The 25,336-nt window shown below is 50.0% G+C and overlaps 1 protein-coding gene across 13 annotated transcripts in view; it reads right to left on the bottom strand.

Moving 5' to 3' along the window:
• ASPRV1 (aspartic peptidase retroviral like 1) overlaps positions 1-25,336 on the bottom strand; it is a 136,227-nt gene that overhangs the window by 4,012 nt on the left and 106,879 nt on the right. For 7 of the 13 annotated variants that reach the window (XR_010149408.1, XR_010149395.1, XR_010149398.1 and 4 more), the window contains one exon: positions 2,181-2,706. The gene's annotated coding sequence lies outside the window, so the exon portion shown is untranslated. Of the gene's footprint in view, positions 1-113; positions 311-2,174; positions 2,707-25,336 lie in introns of those variants that run through there. The other 6 variants (XM_063789755.1, XM_054678484.2, XM_063789754.1 and 3 more) reach the window with 3 other exon arrangements.

The raw sequence follows: 25,336 nt of genomic DNA, 5'->3' as shown, positions 1-25,336 counted from the left end.
CCTTGGTCACACTGACTCTCTAGGGCAGGCAAAGCACTGTGGCTGGTGATGAACAAGCCCTACTTAGCTGCTTGGGCCCAAATCACCTCTCTCACCAAGGAGCCCAAGCCCACCTAGGCGCCATCCTTCCCCACAATCTTTAGAATTCTGTGCTGCTGTGGCTTGAGGCAGATGGCCCTTCAGGCTGTGTCTGTCCATACAGTTCCCTCTGGGACCTCCACAGCAGAAACACGCAGGGGCCTCATGGTTACCGTGAGAGCTGGAAGGAGTCGGCATCAGCCTCTGGCCGAGTCTGGGAGTCTGTCTCTGGCTAGGATCAGGAACATGGGTAAAGGTCAGTTCTCAAGTTCCCTTATGCCTTGGGAGGTACCCATCCCTAGAACAGCCTGGAAGCACACAGAGACCTTGGAATGGCTACGCCAGAGGTGCCCCATGAGCTAAACCAGCCAGGGCAGGCCAGGTGCCACTACCTCCTCCCAGAACCTAGGAAATCATGGTTAATTATTGACAAGTATAGGTATTGGGGCGGGACACCCTCATTATCACCCATTAGCATCTCCTGGGTGTACCCTGAAGCAGGCACACCGCACTGAACCCTGCAGGAGCAAAGCAGGACAATAAACAGGAAGGAGTGGGGCTCCCTACCCTCCACGCCCCCTCACTGAGATTTCTGGGCTGTGAGCTCAACCAGCCCAATTCTTTCTCAGCTCCCTGGTTCCCTTTTGCTGTTTCTTTTCTGCTGTTTTTTTGAAATTGTTTCACTTCTTATATTCACCTGGATCCTTTGCCTGCTTTAGTCTCCCTCAGGCCAGTTGGGCAAATCAAGACAAGCCCAAGACTGGGCCCATCAAGACAAGCCCAAGACTGGGCCCATCGGGCCTCCTGAGACCTGAAGCCCTTGGTGGGCAGTGAGTTCACTCCAAACACTTTATTATTTATTTATTTATTGAGATGGAGTCTCACTCTGTCGCCCAGGCTGCAGTGCAGTGGCGTGATCTCGGCTCACTGCAACCTCTGCCTCCTGGGCTCAAGCGATTCTCCTGCTTCAGCCTTCTGAGTAGCTGGGATTACACCACCACACCTGGCTAATTTTTCATATTTTTAGTAAAGACAGGTTTCACCGTGTTAGCCAGGATGGATCTCCTGACCTTGTGATCCGCCCGCCTCGGCCTCCCAAAGTGCTGGGATTACAGGCGTGAGCCACCATGCCTGGCCCACCTCAAACACTTTAGACCAGGGGTCCAATTATTTGGCTTCCCTGGGCGACACCAGAATTGTCTTGGGCCATGCATAAAATACACTAACACTAACGATAGCTGGTGGGCTAAAAAAAAACAAAAACAAAACAAACAAACAAACAAAAAACTCATAAACTCATAATGTTTTAAGAAAGTTTACAAATTTGTGTTGGGCCACATTCAAAGCGGGCAGGACACGTTTGCTTTAGATTGTTCCTGCGGCCTGACGACTTCCCAGAACACAGTGGCAGCTTGCACAGGAGCCTTTTTGAGCCAAGAGCCCAGGGCAAGAGACACCTTACGGACTGGGGTGCCCCTAGTGAGGCCCAGGCTGGAAGAGGAGGGTCAGGAAAGGGTAAGACCAGCACAGCCCTCAGCCACTCAGCCAGCCCACCTTGGCCACTTCCCCACACTGCCAAGGTCAAGGCCACCCTGGGAAGCCGGTGGGGAGAGAGCAAAGAGGGACCTAGGGGCCTTCCAAGGTGGCACGGGAAGGTTGGAAGGATACAAGGAGGTGCACTCCTCTGTGGGTGTGAGACCCACTCTGCGCTCAGAAAGGCCCCAGTTTGGGGTGATGCTCTGCTGTTTCTGTCTTGAAATTCCTGATAATTTTGAATGAGGGCCCCATGTTTTTCTTTTACACTGGGACCCTGCAAATTAAGTAGCTGGCTCTATCCCCACCCAATCTGGTGGTGGAGTCTTCTCTTCATACACATGCACGTACACGCAGACACACACGCTCCCTACTACACACTACATACATGTCCATCCACAAAAACACACTACCCCACACTGCACACACATCCTGCACCTGTAAAACACACACGGTACCCACAGTCACACTACAGTTCTCAGTGCAAAACGTCTGAGCAATTGCGTAACTTGCACATATAATTCAGATCCCACCTTTCATTTCATGTTTTTGCACCCACATTTACATTGAGTATTAAAATCCTATTTATTGGAGGCACCTGCTGTTTATTAGCCTCTGGGCACACTTGCTGCTTCAGAAGACCAGGTAGGTCCCCATGGCCACGGCTTACAAGCCAATGAAAACAGGATCTAGATGTTTAACAGCCAAGTTTTGAAGAGTTTAAGACCAATGTATATATGCAGGCTGACCCACTTAAAGCAGCCCCCATCACAACCACGCTGCTTTGAAAGGAACCAGTCTCTAAGTGGGTCAGCCTGCCTCCTGCTCCTGCCACCTGGTGAGGGCAGGGACTGAGGCCTCCATCCCCTGACACCCCCACCCCTCCCACCTCTGGCCATGGCCACCAAGACCAAGGCCCCCCATCTTCCCGCCCCTCTCCTGCACAACTGGGCCCCCCAGCCCATCCGAGGCCCCGGCCCAGAGTTGGTGTGAGTGTGTGTGGGGTTGATGGCACAGCTCCTCCGAGCACCGTCCCTAGCTGCATTCTGCTTCCAGCATTCCGCATCAGTAGGCTTATGGCACCAGGTCTTCAAACTGAAAAGAGACATGAAGAGGTGAATTTGGCACAAAAATCTGGTCAGGAATTCAGATCAAAGCTGGGTGGGCTTTGACCACAGCAAGATACATTTGGAAATCCAAGGCACCTGCAGTTTCCTTATCCCCAAACCTAAACCCCCAGACCACCCATGCCTGCTCCTACCACGTGGGCACCACCCAGCATTCACAGTCAGTCATGGCCAAGGGCACACGGGCAGGACAGCTTGACCTTGACTGGACCCCATCTTGGTCCCTGCCAAACCTCCTCAACATGAGCGTTCCTGCCACACTCCTCACCCAGTAGGCCAGTGTCACCGCTGAAGGACAGAGCTCTCCTGCCTGCAGGGCCCTTCCCCAGCTTGCCACTGTTCCAGAACCTGTTCTTCCCATTTGGGTCTCCCTCCTACCCTTCTTTGCCCCTAGCTCAGAACCCCTCTAACCAAAGTGGCCCAGCGCAGCCCACCAGCCAAATCCACTATGTCAGGAGGCAGCAAAATGCTTAATGCGAGTCCCAACCCTGGGGGGTCCTGGAGGTGTTTGGGGAGCAGTGGTCCTGGCCCCAGTGCCATTGCAAGCCTCCAGGCCTGGGGTCAAGGCCAGGACCAACCAAGAGTTGGTCAGACCAAGTTGCTGACTAACTCCTAGAAGTCCAATTTGCCAAAACCGGTTCTCCCCTGTTTTTATCTTTCAATCAAAGATGAAGATTACTAAGATGTCCTGAAGGCCTTCTCAGTTGCCTCCTCAGGGCCCAGCCCTCTGAATTGGGTTTCTGCCTTTTTCCCAATTGCTGGTGCCCCCACCCTAGACCAAGCCGTCATCCTTTCCTGCCCCATCCTTGCCACGGAGGGCCAGGGCCCTGCCTGGCAAGAGGGGCTGGCTCTAAGGAAAGACCCTATGCAGATTCCCTTCCTCCCATCCCCTCTTCAGGGTCCCCTCTGCTTAACTGAGGTTGGGAGTGGGACTTGTAACACAGGTCCAGACAGCTTTGGGGACATTAAGTCACTTTTGACAAACACCCCTGCAATTAGTGAAATATTCAGGCAATCAAAACATTCAGATTGGGTAATCTCCAACTACAAGTGGGCTTCTAATGACACCAGGAAACTTGGCTTAGAGCTGAACACATAGAGGGCTTCTGTCCAACTTAAATACCTCAAAGGCAGCTTTGAACTAATCTGGAAATAGTTTGAATTGTCTCTAATGATAACTAGTATTGTGAGCAATTAAAACCTATCAAATATCCTCAGCGCAGGAAGTTGTGTCTTTTCAATCAACTGCCAACCTAGCTTTGCTCCTAACATACAGAAGATGGGGGGCGGCGACAGAGAGGGGGTACCTTCCCTCTGGCATGTCAAAGTGATCCAGAAGATGTGGGAGAGGCAGGAGAGAGAGAAACGGAAAAACAGAAGAGCCCTTACATGTATAGAAATCTCCAGGTGGCTGGGCGCACCATCCACACACATTTATTGAGCACCTACTGTGTGCCAGACACCATGCTCGTGGCTGTAAATCAGTGTCAGGCACTCAGAGAGTCTGTGCCATAGACAGGAATGGACAATGCCAAATAGGTGGGTTGATTCAATTCCATACATACTTACTGAGGCCAACACCGCCTCACTTGGAGAGATGAATCAGACCTGCGCCCTACCCTCACAGAGTTCACAGATAAGTAAGAGAGACAGACTCCAACCTAGCTACTCAGGGATGAGCATAGGAGGTGCGGGGCACACTGGAGTCTTCCGGGCAAGATGGCAGCCCAAGGAGCCTCAGGCAACTCCCGCAACCAGATATCAGCCAGTATCACCAGAGAAAAACAAACATGAAAGGAATATTACAGGGGAAACATGCAGTAGCCCTGAAACCAGGGAACAAGGGCATCCACAGACCAAAATCTTGGATTAATTTTTGTTGCTAAAGGCAAACCATCTGAGGGGGGGATGTGGATAGTGAAGGCCCTGAGAATGAGTTAGTGCATGTGGATGCACAGGATAGGATGCCTCGGAGGGATTGGGATAGTCTCTGGGTAAAATGGAAACAGTGTCTATGAACACAGAAAAAAGACTAGGAAGAAAGACACCAAAACAATGACAGTGGTTATTTTGGGGTAGTAGAATCATGAATGATCTTAACTTTCTTCTACAGATATTCTGTAAATATATCCTCTAATAAGAAAAAGTTATTTCAAATTAAGAAAACTTGTTCTTGCCATTTTCTGTAAGCTTAAAATTATTTCCAAATAGGCCAGGCATGGTGGCTCATGCCTGTAATCCCAACACTTTGGGAGGCTGAGGTGGGTGGATCACCTGAGGTCAGGAGTTCCAGACCAGCCTGGCCAACATGGTGAAACCCTGTCTCTACTAAAAATTACAAAAATTAGTTGGGCGTGGTGGCGCATGCCTGTAGTCCTGGCTACTTGGTAGGTTGAGGCAGGAGAATTGCTTGAACCCAGAAGGCGAAGGTTGCAGTGAGCTAAGATAGAGCCACTGCACTCCAGCCTGGGTGACAGAGCAAGACTCTGTCTCAAAAAAATAAAAAATAAAAATAATTTCCAAATAAAGTTTTTTAATAGGGAATAAATAGGAAACCTCTGTACCTTTCACTCAGTTTTGCTGTGAAATCTAAAACTACTCTAAAAATAAAGTCTATTAAAATTTTAAGTTTTTTAAAGGGTGCTTTAAAAACTGGTACATCGACCAGGCATGGTGGCTCACACTTGTAATTCCAGCACTTTGGGAGGCCAAGGTGGGTAGATCGCTTGAGGCCAGGAGTTCAAGGCCAACATGACAACACCCTGTCTCTACTAAAAATACAAAAACTAGCAGAGGATGGTGGCACATGCCTGTAGTCCCAGCTACTTGGGAGGATGAAGTAGGAGAATCACTTGAACCCAGGAGGTGGAGGTCGTGGTGAGCCGAGATTGCACCACTGCACTCCAGCCTGGATGACACAGTGAGACCCTGTCTTGGAAAGCAAACAAACACAAAAAAAACTGGTCCATAAAATAAGATTGGCAGTATTAATTATTGTTAAAGCTAGAAAATAGATCTAAGAGGGTTTATTTGAGTTTCTCACCACTTTGGGGTGTGTTTGAAACTTTCCCATAGTAAAAAGTAAATAATAAGTAAGCAAAGGCTGTGCCAAGACCCTCCCCAGCCTGGCCTGCCCAGCTCTTGGCCCACTCCTGGGCCGTCTGCATGGGCCTGAGTCTCGGGCACTGGAACCCCTGGTCGCTGGGGATAAGCAGTCCCGACTGTGGCTCAGTGTCCCTGGTCTGTGTGGCGGCTGCTGAGCGGACTCTCCCCTGCAGCATGGGCGTCTCCCAGGGCAGCCGCTCCAGCCTTGCACCCTCCTGCCTCGTGTCATGTACACTCTTTTCCTGAATCTCCAAATTCTCACTCTCCGTGGGTTCCCTGCCTTTATCCAAATTAGCACACATGAGACTTTCACATCTTAAAAAAGAAAACCCTCACATGATCCTGTATCTCCTTGGTCAATGACCACTTGTTGCCTTCCTTGCCAGGCAGTTTCTAGAAGGGTTGGTCCACACTCACAGGGCCAAGGTGCACAGATGTCCCACTGTGGGGCAGGTGGAGGCTGAGGCGTAGCCTGCACTCCTCTTGCCAAGCCTATGTGCCAGAACGAGGGGTTGAATCTGCCTGGAGGAAGGGGTGCCCCTTTCTAATTTGCACACGGTGTGGCATGGTCCAAGGCAGCCCGCTTACACTCTGCCTCATGGTGTTACCTCCATTCACACACAAAGCCTCACCGCCCTCTGCCGTCAGCCTTGCCAGGGACATTGGCGGTTCCCCGAGGCTGCAGTCTGGCCCTCTCAGCCTCAAGGACTCTGGCCTTCTGAAGCCCTCGCACTGCTGTTTTCCTCCTAGGTCTTCTCTGCGCCTTTGGTTTCTGTGTCCCAAGTTTCTGGGTCTTCTGCCACTACGACCACTCCCCTCTGTCCTTTGTGGGTTCCTCTCTCCCTGGATACTCACAGATGTGGCTCCCTGAGGCTCTGTCTACAGGCTATTCCCCCTCATTCCACACACTCTCCAGGCCAGGGACACCCCTCTCTGCACCACTTACCCATCCTCTCCCCACTGCCCCAGCTGCCCACCTTACATGTCTGCCTACGAGTCCACTTTCAACAGTGAACATGCTGTCTTCTCACCAGACTCCCTCTGCCTCCTGTGTTTTTTGTTTGTTTCGTCACCTAGGCTGAAATGCCATGGCTCCCTGAAGCCTTGACCTCCCGGGCTGAAGCAATCCTCCCACCTCAGCTCCAGTTCCACCTTAGAGGGGATCAGAGGTGCACACCACCACATCTGCCTAATTCTCTTAAATTTTTTTTTTTTTTTTTGGTAAAGACAGGGTCTCCCTACATTGCCCAGGCTGGTCTCTAACTCCTGGGCTCAAGCAATCCTCCCGCCTTGGCCTCCCAAAGTGCCAGGATTACAGGCATGAGCCACCACACCTGGCCCTCTGTGTTCTTTATCTGGCAATGGCACTACTATCTAGCCAGCCCTCGGAGTCACAGACACAGGGGGCTTCCTCACCTCCACCCCTTTCTCACGGCCCCACCTGGACTGCTGGGTCGCCAGTGCCCTCAGCTCCTCCTCCTGAGTCTCTCTCCCGCCTCCATGCCTCTTCACACCCTGGCCTCGGGGCACCCTGCTGAGGTTGGTAGTCATCCTACAGGACTCCTTGCCTCCTGCCTCCTCTCCATTAATCCACCCTCCTCAGGCCACCAGAGTCATCTTCCAAAGATGTAAGTCTGCTCATGCCATTCTTCTGCTCAAAATTCCTCCATGGCTCTTCATCCCAAAATAAAATCTTGACACTCAACAAGACTCACGAAGTCCCCCTCCCTAGTTCATGCTCTACCTACACAAAATGGCGTGTAGCTCCCCAAACAGGACGGGCTTTCTCATACCTTTTCACAAGCCACTCAGCCAGATGAGCCCTCTGACACCCCTGTTCTCCTGGCAAACACTGAGAAGTCAACTAAGACACTACCACCTCCAGGAAGTCTCCTTTGGTTTCCCTAGCAAACTCAGGGTCTCCCTCCTCTAAGGTGCTATCACAAGGGACTGCCAGGCCCAGCTCCTCTCTGAGTTGCAGCACTGGTACAGTCTAAACATGAAAGTCCCGGTGTTTCTTGGCCTTTGGTCTCATCCACAACCTGCACATCCTCCAGCCCAGGCTGTCCTCACCCTTTTCCCATGAAGCATTGCCTGATCTTCCTCAGCAATTGCTTCTGCCTCGATGGCTTTGAATATCAGGCCTGGCAGTGCTCTTTATCTGCAGATGAGCAGCATTCAAAGTTGCCTTTTTTTGGCCGGGCGCAGTGGCTCATGCCTGTAATCCCAACACTTTGGAAGGCCGAGGCGGGCAGATCGCCTGAGGTCAGGAGTTCGAGACCAGCCTGGCCAACATGGTGAAACCCTGTCTCTACTAAAAATACAAAAATTTGCCAAGTGTGGTGGTGGGCACCTGCAATCCCAGCTACTTGGGAGGCTGAGGCAGGAGAATTGCTTGAACCTGGGAGGTGGAGGTTGCAGTGAGCTGAGATCATGTCACTGGACTCCAGCTTGGGTGACAGAGTAAGACTCTGCCTCAAAAAAAAAAAGTTGCTTTTTTTTACTGTACTCATAGTAAAAAGACATTTTTCATCATAATCCAGTACACATATCCATGAAGATATATGTAGCTAAAACAAAATGTATTTACTATGTGTAATATATTCTGATATTTTCTATTTGGGGCCACTTCTTTTTTAACTCTTTTAATGACACTGAAAACTAATCTCCCAACCCACTAATTGATCCCCACCCACCATTTGGAAAACTGCTATAGCCAGCAGGGATGACTAAGGGCTCCCAGCAAGGGATCAACGTGATTAGAATAGAACGTTAGGACCCTGCCTCTCAAATGTTCTAAGGTGCAGGATCGTTTTGTAAATTTCCAATCTGTCACATACTTTACTATTTAAAAACACAATAAGAATGAATTATCTGAAGGTAAAATAACAAAGATATTTAAAAATGCAAGTCTAGATTCATTATAATTAGATTCAACAGACAGCGCGGGGTGCTAAGAGCATCAGGTGCAAGAATGTTTGGGGAGGCCGGAGATGTGAGACGGCTTTGCCAGCCTTAGGATGCCCACAAGCCCTTGACATGTAGCCACGCCAGCCCTGCCAATCTCTGTCCTGGAGCATTTGAACTTGCATCATCTGGGGGAGCTTTGCTGAGGAGAAAGGTGCCTCTGCGCAGTCTTTTGCCTTGTCAAGAGGGCCAGGCTGCCTAAATTCAACTCCTGACTCAGCCACTAACTGGCTGCAAGCTGTGGATAAATGACTTAATTCTTTCAAGCCTTGGTTTCCTCCTAGGATTGTCCTGGGAGATTATTCAAGCAATCCGTACCATGGGGCTTAGCCAGTACTGCACCTGGTTACACTCGACCCTCTTGCTTTCATGGCTGTGATTCGGTTGCTGTCTTCTAGGTTTTCTTTACCATTTGTTTTTTTTTTTGAGACGGAGTCTCACACTGTCACCCAGGCTGGAGTGCAGTGGCGCGATCTCGGCTCACTGCAACCTCCGCCTCCCGGGTTCAAGAGATTCTCCTGCCTCAGCCTCCCCAGTCGCTGAGATTATAGGCACCCACCACCACGCCTGGCTAATTTTTTGTATTTTTAGTAGACATGGAGTTTCACTATGTTGGTCAGGCTGGTCTCCAACTCCTGACCTCGTGATCCTCCTGCCTCAGCCTCCCAAAGTTATGGGATTACAGGTGTGAGCCACCGTGCCCGGCCCTTTTTTTTTTTTCAAGATGGAGTCTTGCTCTGTCGCCCAGGCTGGAGCGCAGTGGCATGATCTCGGCTCACTGCAACGTCTGTCTCCCAGGTTCAAATGATTCTCCTGCCTCAGCCTCCCAAGTAGCTGGGATTACAGGCTCCCGCCACCATGCCCGGCTATTTTTTGTAATTTTAGTAGAGACGGGGTTTCACTGTGTTTGCGGGACTGATCTGGAACTCCTGACCTCAGGTGATCTGCTTGCCTCAGCCTCCTAAAGTGCTGGGATTACAGGCGTGAGCCATTCGCCAGGCCTGCCGTCCTCTCGGTTTTCACGAGTGTTCTGCAGTCCTCCTTACTCTTCCTCTTCCTCCTTGGTCCCTTTTCTTGGCCCCACACTGACTACTCAGGCCAAACCTTCACCCTTCCTCACTTCTCCACCTCCTGCTTGCAGAAGATGGCTTGGGTCCTGCTTGGCAGAGAAACGGCGAGCTCTCACTCCACCCTACCCCAGGTTTTCTTCACTCCTACATCCCTTTTCAGGGACTCTGTGCCTGGCTAGGCTAATCCTTCCACCTGAGGCCCCTCCAACCTCCTCAATAGCCTCTTTCCATCAGCCATTCCCACCCTCTTCTGGGAATCTTTCCAAAGAGTCAAATCTCTGGCCACTCCTCAGACTAAGGCAACCTGCCCAGTAGTATGCTGGTAGATGTTTAATTAACAATGAGCTCTCTGGGGAAAATGCATGCATATATACACATACATACATTTATGATAAATTTTATTGACACAAAGGATGGCTAATAATTTACAAATAATAAAAAATATATACTACTCTTTACTGTAAATTGCACATGGCCATTTGGGTCTTACAGGATGCTTTCATTGATTTTTGCCAACCTGCTGAATCTATAGCCAGCCTACAGTTGTAACTGATAAATGAATGTAGTTCCAACATGAATGTTAACTGATATTTTTGTTTGTACCAACTAGCAAGAAAAAAGTGAAGCCAGAAAGACAGATGTTGGAACTTCACTTGTTGTTTTTTTTTTTACAGAATGGGTTGCCCAGAACTTGGAGTGCAGTGGAATGATCATAGCTCACTGTAACCACAAACTCCTGGGCTCAAGAGATCCTCCTGCCTCAGATAGTGCACACCACGCCCAGCTAACTTTTTTATTTTTTTGTAGAGAACTGGTTTAGTTATGTTGCCCAGGCTGGTCTTGGACTCCTGGCCTCGAGCAATCCTCCCGCCTGGACCTCCCAAAGTGCTGGGATCACAGGCAAGAGCCACTGCACCTGGCCAGAACTTTACTTGTTTGTCAATGGTGTTAGCAATTTCTTTACTGAAGCAGAGAATAGTTTTTGAATACTGGAAGAATATTTCCTTCATTTTTCTGTGCCATTCACAATGCAATGGCCATTGGCAAAACATACATTTAAGTTTAATGTGCATTATTAGCATTTTCTCCATAACCTTCTTAAGTCTAGATAGTCAACCAAATAATGAATAAAGCCCTGATTTGTGGTGGTTGCTGCCCACTTCTGTGGTGTAAATATTCCCACTGTGGCTGATTTCAATCCACCAATATGATGTCACTGAAAGCAGACTTGGGGAAAAAGCGCAGTAACACAACATTATATAGTATTTCCACAGATGTAATAGATGTACATAATCTTAAAAGAATAAAGAATAATAAAATATAAAATTATTGCCAGGCATGGTGGCTCATGCCTGTAATCCCAACACTTTGGGAGACCGAGGCGGGCAAATCACCTGACGTCAGGAGTTCGAGACCAGCCTGACCAACAAGGAGAAACCCTGTCTCTAATAACAATACAAAATTAGCCAGGCATGGTGGTGCATGCCTGTTTTCCCAGCTACTCAGGAGGCTGAGGCAGGAGCATCCCTTGGACCTGGGAGGCGGAGGTTGCAATGAGCTGAGATCGCGCCATTGCACTCCAGCCTGAGCAACAAGAATGAAACTCCATCTCAAAAAAAAAAAAAAAAATTATTAGGAAGTGACGGTTTTTGAAAATTTATTATTTTTGCCTTAATATAATTCATTTAATTGTAAGTTTATATAATTTAAATTTAATTTTTCATAATAGCTGGGTCTAACCATTGGTTCACGAAATTCCTGAAGATTTAATAATCAGCTCATAGGAGCCGGTATGATCTGAGCACACCTGGATCTGAACCCCAAGACCAGCTCTTCCTTGAGCAGGGCCCTCAAAAGGCTCTCCAAAACCTGATGGCCCTGCCCAATGTATATTTTTCAGATCTATCAGCGAAACTGAACTCATTTTCTTTCTCTCCAGTCTGCTCCTCTGTGGGCTGCCATGTTGGTGGAGGGCTTCGCCATTCACCCTGGGGTGGCAGGAGTTGTGGATGAGAACTCTGGACAGGAAGAAGGCTGGGATCAGAGGATGGGGATTTTGGAATTGTTTAGAGCAGAGGTGAAATAGTTTTGGGTAATGACAATGTTGGGTGGGTGAAGAGTCCCTGGGCTGAGGAGGGCACAGAACCGTAAGGCTAGGCTGTTCCTGGAGGTCGGGGTATGGGCTGATGGCATGTTCACACTCCTGTTACATCTTCTGTCAACTAGCCTCCCTGCAACAAGCTGTGTCTGACAGTCCTCCAGAGCTCCTGGGGCAGGGGTCCCAGAGCCGACTGTGGGTCACACGCGACAAACTCCCACACCCATATTCCTCTGGGATTGCTCCAGGCTAAGGTTGGATTCTCAGGCAGGAGGAAGGAGGATCAGCCTTGGCCAGAGGCACAGAAAGCTGCAAAGCCCCCAGCCCCTCCCTTGAAGGGCAGAGCTCCTTTTGAGGACAGAGAAGGATCTGGAGGGGATGTGGAGGCAGGTGTTTAACAGAGGACTTGAATGTATCTGGGATTTCCATGGCAGTGATGCCTGGACGGAGGCCAGAGTGTCCTAGGTGAAGTGGGGGATTCTGAATGGAGCCCACAGACAGCAAGAGCCCAGCCTGCAACCCACCTTTCCTTTCACGTCACCTGACTCCCTGTCCGCACTGCTGCCCCTCGGCCTCCCTGCCGGTGCTGCTCCTCCCCCGAGAAGCTTCCCTGCCTCCTCCCATGTACTTCAGGGAACTGGTAAGTTTGGAAAGCACCCAGAATTACTTGAAGAAAAGACTGTAGCAAGTACAATTTGAATTTGCCAAGAGACTTTGCCACCAACTTCACTTGCCTAGAGAGAGAGGCGAAGTCCATGGGTTTCTCCCTGTGGTTCTGTGGCTTCACCGGGAAAATGTGGGCCTTGCTGAGCTATGGAGGGGAAAGGAGTGGAGCGTGAAGGAGACAGTGCCCAGCACGCAGTAGGGGCCGAGATGATGTGCTGAATGATGGGCCTCATGGTCATGTGAGTGGAAGGCCAGGCAGAGCTGCTTGTTTAATGTCTCCTACTCTTTCCCCCGTGGTCAGTGAATTTGCTTTTGGTTTTGAATTCGCTTTGGCTGAACCAGGGACAATTTCTACATGGCCTTGAGGCCACAGGCATATGTAGTCAACTGCACACCTCAGGGTGCAAGGGGTTACACCTGTTCCTTGCTCAAAAGTCATGGGAAGTTGCTAAACAGACCAAAAGAAGAACCAGCACGCTTACTGCTCTCCGTCCTCCCCTTCCCCACCCCACCCCCAGCTGTTAGCTCACAGAGGGTCAAAACAGGCAAGATAAAATCTGTCCAACTCACAGCTTCAAAGGAACACAAGTTAGACATGTGACCCAACCGCACCCAGCCTTGTCCCTCCCAGGTGCATGGCCCTGGAAGGCCCAACCCTCTGGCCACGTGGTCCGTGTAGAGGCCAGGTGGGCAAAGGCCCGGTGCTGCCCTCCCATGAGATCCCAATCTGATTTTGGTCTTCTTGTAGCTCTCCTTGGAAGCCAGGCCCAGCCCCACACTGCCTCCTCCTCACGCTCACCTGGCTCCCTCCAATCCGATCTGGGGCAGGAGGCGATGCGGACCGCAGTCTTCACCGCAACCTCGACCCTGAGGGCCCAGAGTCAGTGCTGGAGCCACCTACCAGGAGTCACTTCCATAGCCCTTGAGGCTGAATGAGAGCCCTCGGGTTCTTGGATAGCAGAGAACACAACCCAGACATGGCTCTGGATATGAAACAAATCCTTTCTGAACCTGACACCAGACTTTTCCCCAGAGGTGATTTTTTAAAATTATTTTTTGAATGCTTTCCAGATTTGACTGAATGAATGGGTGACAATGACCCTAAGTCATGAGCCTTCAAGGCCTGTACACTTGTGGGTTAAGAAAGCCCTTTCTCAGCCTGGCATGGCTGGCCCCCTCCCTTTCCCCCTCCAGGCACAGAGTGTCCTGGTAAGGTATGATGGCACAATACAGCCTCTCCACGCCTTATTTCCACCATCTCCTGTCACTGTGCCCCCATCAAAGCACACACAAAGAGAGTCCCAAATCAGACCAACCTATAGGAACAGAGTGCCCCTGACAAAACACACACACTCATACACTGAGGAGACACAAATTGGGCAAAAATGGGACAGGCAAGGTGACTCATGCCTGTAATTCCAGCACTTTGGGAAGCCGCGGCAGGTGGATCGCCTGAGGTCAGGAGTTCGAGACCAGCCTGGCCAACATGGTGAAACCCCGTCTCTACTAAAAATACAAAACTTGGCCAGGCATGGTGGCGCGCACCTGTAGTCCCAGCTACTCGGGAGGCTGAGGCAGGAGAATCACTTGAACGTGGGAGGAGGAGGTTGCACCACTGCACTCCAGCCTGGGCTACAGAGTGAGACTCTGTAAAAAAAATAAAAATAAAAAGGAAAAAAATTGGGCAAAAATGTAGAAATTCAATTTTACTGAACTTTTTAAAAAAATTATGGGAATTCCCAGTGTCTCAAAAGAAAATGACAACCTCCAGACAAGCACATTTAAGTAAACAACATAAAGGCACTGACAGCCACTGTGGGTGGGAAGTCACCGGCAATGGGAGCCCTGCCCCCTCAGGGTTCCGTCATTGTTTTGCAGGTGCGATTCCTGCTTCCCCCACCATTCTGTAAGTTGTGTAAGATGCTGTCGAAAGATCACGGGGCTGAAAGGCAGGAACCTCATGTTCCAAACCCAAGACTGGCCCGGTATCTGCGTGACCTTGGGCGAGGTCCTCTGCATCTCTGAACTATCGTGTCTCCATCTGTAAAATGAAGGTTGACCTTCCTGGAAAATTTCGTCTTGGGTTTCTACTGTACTCTCACTCTACCTGGCCCATTACCACCTAGGAGGGGCCTAATAAATACAAATGAAAAGAAGTGGCCCCAAATGATCTTTTAGTCAATATAACCCCAATTCTGGTTTCAGCTAAGATTTGGATACAGAAAGTACCATTTCCCCACTAGTTCAATGGGAAAGTTGGGTGGAATGCATCTTTGGAGGGTCACAAAGTGGAAATTAGTAACTCCAGAGGGGGGAGTGAAAAAAAGGAGGTGACAAAGTAGCCAGTGGGACCTGTTGGTGTCACCCTGAGTTGTGTCATTCCAGGCTGTCTGGCCTGTCCTCTAGGTCATGAGCCCCAGAAGTGGGTCCATGCCCTTGGGTGGTGAATGACAAGTGTGGGTATGGATCCCCTAGACACTAAATTCAAACTCAGACATCCCCTACCCTGCCCCAGCCCATAAAGGAAGCAGGCTGGGGCCCTATGGGCTTCCTTTGCACAAATGCAACTGGCCAGGTGCCTGTTTCTGGCTACAACCCTCTGCAGGGCGGGTGTGCTGGCAGTCTTGGGGCTTAAGGCCAGGCAGTGATCCCAGCATTCTGAGAAATGCTTGCTCCAACCCCCAGAGAAGCCTCTTCCCCAGGGGGCTCTGTACTCTCCCAACACTCTTTCCACCCCTCCAAGCCTCCAGGGGAGTCTCCTTGGGGAAAGTTTTCCCAGGCTGGTTCTGAGCGTGGTCACACACTCATCCCTGGATAGTTGCCCCACAGAGGGGACACAACCCGGAGGGCCAGGGAGCTCAGTCTGAGAATGGGACCAGCACTGCCTCACCCACTAGGCCACCTTAGGAAAACAACTTTGGGCCCCATTTTCCCCTTCACAAAATGAAAACGACAGGCCCAGCCCATCAAGCAGTTATGCGGATTAAAGGAGATAACGCATAACAGCCTTAGGCCAAACCCAGAGCTATCTCCCATTCACCCTGATGATTACGCAGAGCTACAAAAGCCCTCACAGATTACACCAACGACGGGCCACAGCAAGGCATGACAAGGTTAAGAAAGCCCTTTCCCAGCCTGACACGGGTGAGGGTGTCCTGGTGAGGCAGTGACTGGGAAAGGCCCCGAACACCGGAAGCAAACCTCGCGCCCTCCAACGTGGTAGCAGCCCGTGGACAGGAGAGCCGGGCTGCCTCAGAGGTCATGGAACCCTCCCCTTCATTGCACAACTGAGGAAACTCCCAGACGATGGGTGACTTGTCAGAGGCCACACGGCAGGTCTGTGCCATTTGGACAAGAGGCCATATCTTCATATTTCTTCTCTGTGTGGCCAGATTATTTCCTTAGATACTCATGTGTGTTTCAATGGTTGCATTTTTCCTCCCCCTCCCATTCCAAGAAGGTCTTGGACCTGTCCTCTTTTGGGTGTCCCTGTTGCAGGGGACGTGTTTTTTGTTTGTTTTTGTTTTTTTGAGACAAAGTCTCATTCTGTCACTAGGCTGGAGTGCAGTGGTGTGATCTCGGCTCACCGCAACCTCCACCTCCTGGATTCAAGCGATTCTTCTGCCTCAGCCTCCTGAGTAGCTGGGACTACAGGTGCCCGGCACCACACCCAGCTAATTTTTGTATTTTTAGTAGAGATGGGGTTTCACCATGTTGGCCAGGATGGTCTCAATCTCCTGACCTCATGATCCACCTGCCTCGGCCTCCCAAAGTGCTGGGATTATAGGTGTGAGCCACCACGCCCGGCCAGGGACGTTTGAGTTTCAGGACCAGGCAGAAGCCACCCCAGGCCCTTCTCTCCTTTGCCTCTTTGTTTCAGTGTCTGGGCTCCTTGTAGTCTCTGAGGGAAGAGTCTTGGGAGAAAATGAGAACAGAGAGGGGAGGAGGAACTGGGGAGTGGGAAGAGGGCAGAGGCCTGTACTATGTCCCTCTGGGAGGGGCAGGACACAGAGGTGGGGAGGCCAGCCCTGGACATGGGACCCCCCTCAGACTGGGCACAAAGGCCCCCAAAATGGCCTGGGGGCAGAGTCTCAGCCTCATGAGGCCCTTGAGAGTGACAGGCCCCTTGCCTGTCCACATTTCTGGGCAACCTCCTGGATTCTTGGGTGACCCTCACTGGATGGAGCCTAAAAATGACCAAGATGAAGTTTCCTCCTCCTCAGGCACCATGGGAGCTCAGAGTTGGAGCTGAGTTGATTTCAGGAGTGTTTCCTGCCACCTGGGTTGGTGGACTGAGCTCCACGCTCTCCATATGAGGCACTGCTCAGTCCCCTTCACCACATTGCTCTCTACAACACCATCACCCACTTGTAGGATGCTTTACACAGTGACTTCACGATCATCTTCTAGTACCTGAACAGGCCTAAATTGTGCCCATTTAATGGGTGAAAAAACTAGGGCTCAGAAAATAGAACGAGATTTCCCCCTGCCGCTGGCCTGCCCCAGAGAGCAGGGAGCCTCATTGTCGCTGGGTTCCACCGCCCTGGGCAGGCCTCCGAGGGAGAAACCAAGTCTGTACAGGGAGCACGTGGGCAGCCTGCCCTCCCCCATGGCCCCTTCAGTGACTTAGTAGGATGCAGCACCAGTCACAGCTTCTAGATGCTCACCTGACTCTGGCTGTGTGTCACCTTGAATGGAAGCTAAAGATCTAAACACTGACAAAAATTCCTGCAGGTGATTGAGAAATCAAAAACAAAGAAAAGCAACTGGCCACCAAACAGATGAAAAAATCCGTAAACTCATTAGCAATGAATTAATGCCCACTAAAGCCACATTGTTATTATTGCTGTTTCTCTTTTAAGTTGGCAAAGTCTTTTTCTCATTCCCTGCAATGCTATTTGTGGGAATATAAATTTATATGATTTTCAAGTGTATATGCACACACATACATACAAATGTGTATGTATGTGTATATTTATCTAAGAAGTCTCACAAATATTCACACCCTAAATACAACATGCTATCCTGGAATGTATCCCAGAACAGTAAAGGACATTCATGGAAAAAATGATGAAATCCCAAAATATCTGGAGTTTACTTAACAGTATCATACCAATGTTAGTTTATTAGTTTTGGCAAATGTACCCTGGTTAGGTAAGATAGGAATGTTAGAGGAAGCTGGATAAAAGATATATGGGAATTCTCTCTACTATCTTTTCAACTTTCTATAAATCTAAAATTATTTTATTTATTTATTTATTTACTTATTTATTTTGAGACAGAGTTTCGCTCTTGTCGCCCAGGATGGAGTGCAATGGAGAGATCTCAGCTCACTGCAATCTCCCCCTCCTGGATTCAAGTGATTTTCCAGCCTCAGCCTCCCGAGTAGCTGGGATTACAGGCGCCCGCCACCACGCCCGGCTAATTTTTGTATTTTTGGTAGAGATGGGGTTTCTCCATTTTGGCCAGGCTGGTCTCAAACTCCTGACTTCAGATGATCTGCCCACCTTGGCCTCCCAGAGTGCTGGGATTACAGGCGTGAGCCACTGCGTCTGGCCTAAAATTATTTTAAAATAAAAGGTCTTTTTTAAAGCTCACATTCTTTTACCCAGAATTTCACTTCTAAGATTTTATCTAAACTTATCAGAGAAATAGATGGACATCCTTTACTTGCAAGGATATTGCACCACTTGTGATAATTACAAAAAAGTATGAAAATTATCTATATGTCCAAGAACAGTAAGTAGATTAAATAAATTATGCTGCATCCAATGATGATGGAAAGTGGCCAGAAAGTATTACATTATAATATTTATTGACGTGGAAAATGCTTACAATAGAAGGTTAAGCGAAATAATTAGGACACAAAACTAGATACACTTTAAGCTCAATAAAATTTTTTAAACTACGTACCATATATTAAGAGTAGTTACAAATGGATCATATAATTAGAGTGAATCATAGTTTCTTCTAAATGCATTTATAAATTTTTACACAAAGAAATATGTTTATAATCAGGAGAAAAGGTTTTCTTTGTTGTTGTTTGTTTGTTTTGGGATGGAGTCTTACTCTGTTACCCAGGCTGGAGTGCAGTGGCGCGATCTCGGCTCACTGCAACCTCCGCCTCCCGGGTTCGAGCAATTATCCTGCCTCAGCCTCCTGGGTAGCTGGGTTTACAGGCACATGCCACAATGCTCAGCTAATTTTTTTGTATTTTTAGTAGAGATGAGGTTTCACCATGTTGGCCAGGCTGGTCCTGAACTCATGACCTCAAGTGATCCGCCTGCCTTGGCCTCCCAAAGTGCTGGGATTATAGGCGTGAGCCACCGCGCTCGGCTATTTTCTCTACTTTTAAATGATGCACAGGTTGGTAGAGCCCAGTTGCCTGTACCCCCAGAGCCAGGTCTATGTCGGCAGAGCAGGTGGCCATCTGCATGATGGAAGGGGCCCTGAGGAAGTGATCCTAACTGCAAATCTCTCCCTACGGGCTCCTTCCTCTCTCCCTCCCTCTCATCTATCCATCCATCCATCCATCCATCCATCCATCCTTCCATCCATCAAGCACAAGAGCTGCAATGCTCAGGAGGCCTTACAACAAGGATCTACTCTTCAGAGCTACCCTTTGAAGTGGACACTCTGTGATTAAATCTCTTCTATTAAGGCTAGGCATGGTGGCTCATGCCTATAAAGGAGGATCATTTGAGCCCAGGAGTTCGAGACCAGCCTGGGCAAGAGAGAGAGACCTCATCCCTACTAAAAAAAGAAAAATAGCCGGGCCTCTTGGCACATGCCTGTAGAGCCAGCTACTTGGGAGGCTGAGTTGGGAGGATCACTCAAGCCCAGAAGTTCAAGGCTGGAATGAGCTGTGATTCTGCCACTGCACTCCAGCCTGGGTGACAGAGCAAAACCCTGTCTCAAAAAATAAGTTTTCTAAGATTTTTAAATTGACCACCTATGTGGGAATTAATTGATCAGAGCTTTCTGGCCATATGGGTAGCTGAAAGGGGAGGAGGCACAGGAGGTACCAGCTGTACTAAAGAAAAAATAAAGGGAGAGGTTGGCGGCAACTGGTGCCTCATGGGACAGACGCACCTGGGTGAGGACAGGAGGACACTGGGCACTAGGAGTCGTCAAGCAGAGCAGGGAAGACAGAGTCATGCAGGCTGGGCAGTCCTGGGGGCTGCTTCCCCCTTCTCAGGCCTGCAGCTGGTCACCACAAAACCTTAGGCCTCTGAAGTGTGGCCCCTCAGACCTGGAAGCCCTTTAAGATGCCCTGAGCAGATGGCATCGCTGCGTCAGAACCCTGGAGCAGAAAGGGCTAGCAAGGCTGGCAGATGGGCCCCTCCCCTCACCCTGTGGGGGCCTCTGGAACCCTGAGTATTTATTTATTTTTTTGAGATGGAGTCTTGCCCTGTCACCCAGGCTGGAGTGCAGTGGTGTGATCTTGGCTCACTGCAACCTCCATCTCCAGCGTTCAAGTGATTCTCCTGCTCCAGCCTCCTGAGTAGCTGGGATTACAGGTGTGTGCCACCACGCCCGGCTAATTTTTGTATCTTTAGTAGAGACAGGGTTTCACCATGTTGGCCAGGTCGGTCTCGAACTTCCGAGCTCAGGCAATCCGCCCACCATGGCCTCCCAAAGTGCTGGGATTCCAGGAGTGAGCCACCATGTCTGGCTGGAACCCTGAGTATTTCTGTCTTCTTCTCATTGGAGCGTCTTGTACTGGATGCTCAAGTTCTAGTGGCCTCCCCATGAACACATTTTTGCAGGATTTGGCCAAGAGCGAAGTAAAAAGAAGAGCTGGTTTTGAAAAGGCAGAAGTAGGAAGAAGCAAATGGGGATTTCAGCACTGGCCTGAGTTCTGTTCCCTAGGGCATAGGGAATTCTGTGAAGAGCAGGTGAGGATTTGGCCTGGGACTCTCAGGGAGGGACCAGAAGGCAGGAGGCCTCAGAGCAGGGCAGCCTTTTGGGCAAAGCTGCCACCTCCTGCTCGGGCCCAGCTAGGCTGAGCTGGGCTGGGCTGGATGTGGCAGGCAGGGAGATGGTGTGTTGAAATTAAAATTGGTGGAGGAATCTGAGGAATGGGGGAGGGTAGGGGAGCAGTAATTACACAGTTCTGTGAATGAGGGCTGACCTGGAGGACCTAAGCGGGCACTGGTGTGGAGGTGGGAAGGTGAGGGATTCTCATGTGCGGTGGTCAACAGTTCTGCTTGTCCAGCAACTTCTGCTTCCCTTATTCTGGACAGCACCTCACTTTTCTGAGGGGGAACTACTTCTCCCCCAGTTCCATCATGGTCCTGGTGGGGCTGTCAGCACAGGATCCAAGCCAGCCAGTAAGACTGTCTGAGAGATTTGAACCTGGAGGTCACACAAGGAGACTAGCACTGCCTCTGCCCAGAAGCAGTCTTCCTATTCCTGAAACCCCAGTCCCTCCTTTCCCAGCCTTCCTGAGGTCTTGGGATTCAACCCTTTCTTCAACTCTATGAACGAGGAGGTTTTATTTTTATTTTTATTTGAGACAGAGTCTCACTCTGTTGCCCAGGCTGGAGTGCAGTGGTGCAATCTCAGCTCACTGAAACTTCCACATCCCAGGTTTAAGCAATTCTCCTGCCTTAGCCTCCCAAGTAGCTGGGATTACAGGGGTGCACCACCACACCCAGCTAATTTTTGTATTTTTAGTAGAGACGAGGTTTCACCATGTTGGCCAGGCTGGTCTCAAATTCCTGACCTCAGGTGATCCACCTGCCTCAGCCTCCCAAAGTGCTGGGATTACAGGTGTGAGCCACCGCACCCAGCCAGAAGTTTTTAAATAAATGCTCTTTTTGGCTTAAGTTCATTAAATCCAAACTGATACCTCATGCAAAACCTGAGCTATGGTAATACTAATCCCCATTATTTACAGCATGAATACACTGAGTTCTACCATGTGCTGAGAACAGTGTGGGACACATCACACACATTAATCTAATCTAATTCTCGTTTTACAGATGCAGAAACTAGGACATAGAGATAGAGACCATGTCTATAGATCCACACTTAAAAGAGATAGAAAGGGGATTCAGGTCCAGCTTTTTTTTTTTTTTTTTTTTTTTTGAGACAGAGTCTTGCTCTGTCACCCAGGCTGGAGTGCAATATTGCGATCTCGGCTCCCTGCAACCTCTACCTCCCAGGTTCAAGCGATTCTCCTGCCTCAGCCTACCGAGTAGCTGGGATTGCAGCCGCCTGGCACCACGCCCAGCTAATTTTTTTGTATCTTTAGTAGAGACAGATTTTCACCATGTTGGACAGGCTGGTCTCAAACTCCTGTCAGGGCCAGCTTTTTTTTTTTTTTTGAGGCAGAGTCTCGCTCTGTCGCCCAGGCTAGAGGGCAGTGGCGCAATCTCGGCTCACTGCAAGCTCTGCCTCCCGGGTTCACGCCATTCTCCTGCCTCAGCCTCCTGAGTAGCTGGGACTACAGGCACCCACCACCACGCCCAGCTAATTTTTTGTATTTTTAGTAGAGACGGGGTTTCACTGTGTTAGCCAGGATGGTCTCGATCTCCTGACCTTGTGATCTGCCCACCTCGGCCTCCCGAAGTGTTGGGATTACGGGCGTGAGCCACGGCGCCCGGCCCAGGTCCAGCTTTATCTGGCTTCCAAACCTACGCTCTTTTCTTTGCTCTTTCCTCTCTTCCTTCCTTCCTTCTCTCCTTCCCTTCTTTCCTTCCTTCCCTTTCTTCTCTTTCTTTTGGAATCAGACCTCAGGGACAGATTGCTGAGTTAACCACACTCCTCATTTCCTGGCACCTGATCGCCACTGGTTCATGCGAAGTCCTTCCCTTGTTTCATGACGCACATTCTTCCCATCTCACTAAATCCCCTTCCCATGGCCCCATGATCATGGCTCACATGTGATGGGCCCTGGCCTTTCACCAACACTCACTCCAGATACTTGGTTGAGTCAAGCCTTTGGGTTTCTTTGTGTCCTTGGGGATCAAAATCCACTTAGACTTAGGAAACTTTTCAGCAGTTCCATCCATTGGCCAACCCATCAGCCCTGTTAGGGGCTCAGCTCTGGGCTGGGCTGAGATATAGAACTAGTAAGAAAGGGAAACTTCAAGAAGTTTAAAATTCCTTCCATTCAACAAATGCATATGGGGCACTGACTTCCTGTGCAGGTCCAGGATAGAAAGATGAATACAACTTTCTGGCGCCTGAGAGCCATGAGCAATTAAGCAATTACTACCTTGGGTCACAGACTGCTGTAGACGAGGTGGTGAAGAGCTCAGACAGACATGGAACCCAGCCCTGGACATGAAGCAGATGGCAGTGTTAGCCACAGAAATCACGAAGAACCACACACCTACGTAAGCACAACCGTTTCTGCTCACCCGTCTCGGCATTGTGCAATCACAGTTGGCAAGACGGCTCATCGAATTTGGAGGGGAAGTTTGGAATGGCCAGACTTAAAACGCAGACTATGTGGCAAGCAGTAATAAAAACTCACTGTCGGGACAGGGGGAACACCTCAGAGAAGGAAGCAGTCATCCTTGACTTATGGAGACTCAGAGCAGGGGGCCTGTCAGACTGTTGAGTGGGACACAGATGTCCCCATCCATATATGCCTGCCCATGAACAAGTAAGCAAGGCGTCTAATATGAATCCCAATCAAAAGACACAAGTGCAGAAAGCTCTGCCCTCAGGTAGATTCATAGCTGAGCCTGCTTCCTGCATGGGCAACTCTATCTACATGAGGCCCAGGACACATGGCAGTGGGTAGTTTAGCTAACAGGGGGAATGGTCCTCCCCAGCAACCCCTCTGCTTAGCAGCTGAGAAGGCAGCAGTGAGCACTCCCCTCGCTCAGAGAGACACAAGTGTGCCCAGAATGGAATCTGCTCATGAGGGGCTGCCCTCTGGGGTAGGTCAAGGCCTCCCAAACCAGCACATCCACGTGGGAACACCTACAAAGGCTCTATAACTCAGGTCTGTGTCCCCAGCCCAGCAGTGCTGAGCAGGAGGGAGCCCACACTGGAAGTGGGATGACAACTTCCCAGACCCTCGTTCATGCAGCAGACCACAGGCGCTGCCCTGGGTTCTGATAGCAGTACCAGCTCCTCTTCAGGACCTGGGGACCCTTTAATCCAGATGGTGGGGGACAAGAGAACCATGAGACCCCTTTCTAGGGGGCCCTAACTGCTGCCCTGCTGGGCCAGGTGTCACCTTGCTGTGTCTGCTTTGATCACACCCATTGGGACACCATTTGTGGTTCCAGCTGTGCACACGTCTCACTGTGAGCCAGGAGAGTGGGAAAGGACTGGGAGGTCACTTAGTGGGCAGACTCTCAGCCTGCTCTGGCTGGAGCTGAAGAGGCGTCCTGTCGCACAGTACACAACACATACTATGCAATGCTGTCCACCCCAGCCTTGCCTTGTGGGGTCTGGGGCCTGGCAGAGAGGGGGCTTAGAACTGTGGAGAAAGCCCTGCAGAGGATGTGCACCTTCCTCTGGGCTTTGAGAGATGAGCCACCTTGGGTTAAGAAGGAGGAGTAGGAATGCTGCTCCCGGAAAAGGGATCAGGGAACAGCCGGAACGAAGATGCAGGGGTGGGAATGGGCGAGAAGTCTGGTCTGAGTGAGGGAAAGGCATTGGGAGGAAGAGTTCTGAAACACAGCAAACCACTAGGCCAATCGCCATCCCCTCCTGGTTCTTTCACTACAGCACCAGACACAGAAGCCGCGATGTTCCCCAAGGCTACATCCTTCTGGGCATCTCCTGTCTCCCTTCTCCTATCCCTCATCCCTGGTCCAAACAGCCAAGCCCCAGGATCACAGGAAACCCACGGTGGGCTATCCTTGGCCCCTGCCACTTCAGTCCCATTCCTCTGGGCCTCTTGACTCTTATCTTTGCCCTGGATGGACTTTTACATTCATGTTAAAAAAAAAATCAGTTCGGGGTGGTGGCTCACATCTGTAATCCCAGGGCTTTGGGAGGCCAAGGCAGGAGGATCACTTGAGGCCAGGAGCTCTAGACCAGTGCAGGCAACAAAGTGAGACCTCATCTCTACAAAAAAAAAAAAAAAAAAAAAAAAAAATTTAGCCGGGCAGCACATGCCTGTAGTCCCAGCTACTTGGGAGGCTGAGGTGGGAAGATCACTTGAGCCCACGAGTTCGAGGCTGTAGTGAGCTATGATCTTGCCACTGCACTCCAGCCTGCACCACAGTGAAACCTTGTTTCAATAAATAAATAAATAACAAATAAAGGATGGTTGTCTCAGAGCTGAACAGGGACTGGAATGGGAAGGTCTTGGGACCCTGTGTGGGTAGGACACTTACTGACTGGGTGCCACCTTCAGGTAGGAGAGTTCCCAGGTACAGCTGCTCTGAGGCCAAGGCCTCCCATTCATTCATCCAACAAATACTTATCAAGCACCTACAATGTGCCAGGCACTGCCCTAGTCTCCGGGGGTGCACCCGTGATGAAGAGGTTTAAAACCCCTGCCACACTGGGGAGAATGTGGAGAAACTGGAATCTGTGTGCATTGCCAGTGGGTATGTAAAGTAGTATACAGCCACTGTGGAAAATGATATGGTGGTTCCCCAAGTTAAACATAGAATTACCATATGATGCAGCAATTCCACTTCTTTAGGTATAGACCCAAAAGAACTGAAAGCAGGGATTCGAACAGATATTTGCGCACCCATGTTCACAGCAGC

This window comes from Pan troglodytes, chromosome 12 (genome assembly GCF_028858775.2).
Source record: "Pan troglodytes isolate AG18354 chromosome 12, NHGRI_mPanTro3-v2.0_pri, whole genome shotgun sequence".
Taxonomy (NCBI): domain Eukaryota; kingdom Metazoa; phylum Chordata; class Mammalia; order Primates; family Hominidae; genus Pan; species Pan troglodytes.
The sequence above is the reverse complement of the archived record's forward strand: the minus strand, read 5'-3'. Positions and strand labels throughout refer to the sequence as shown.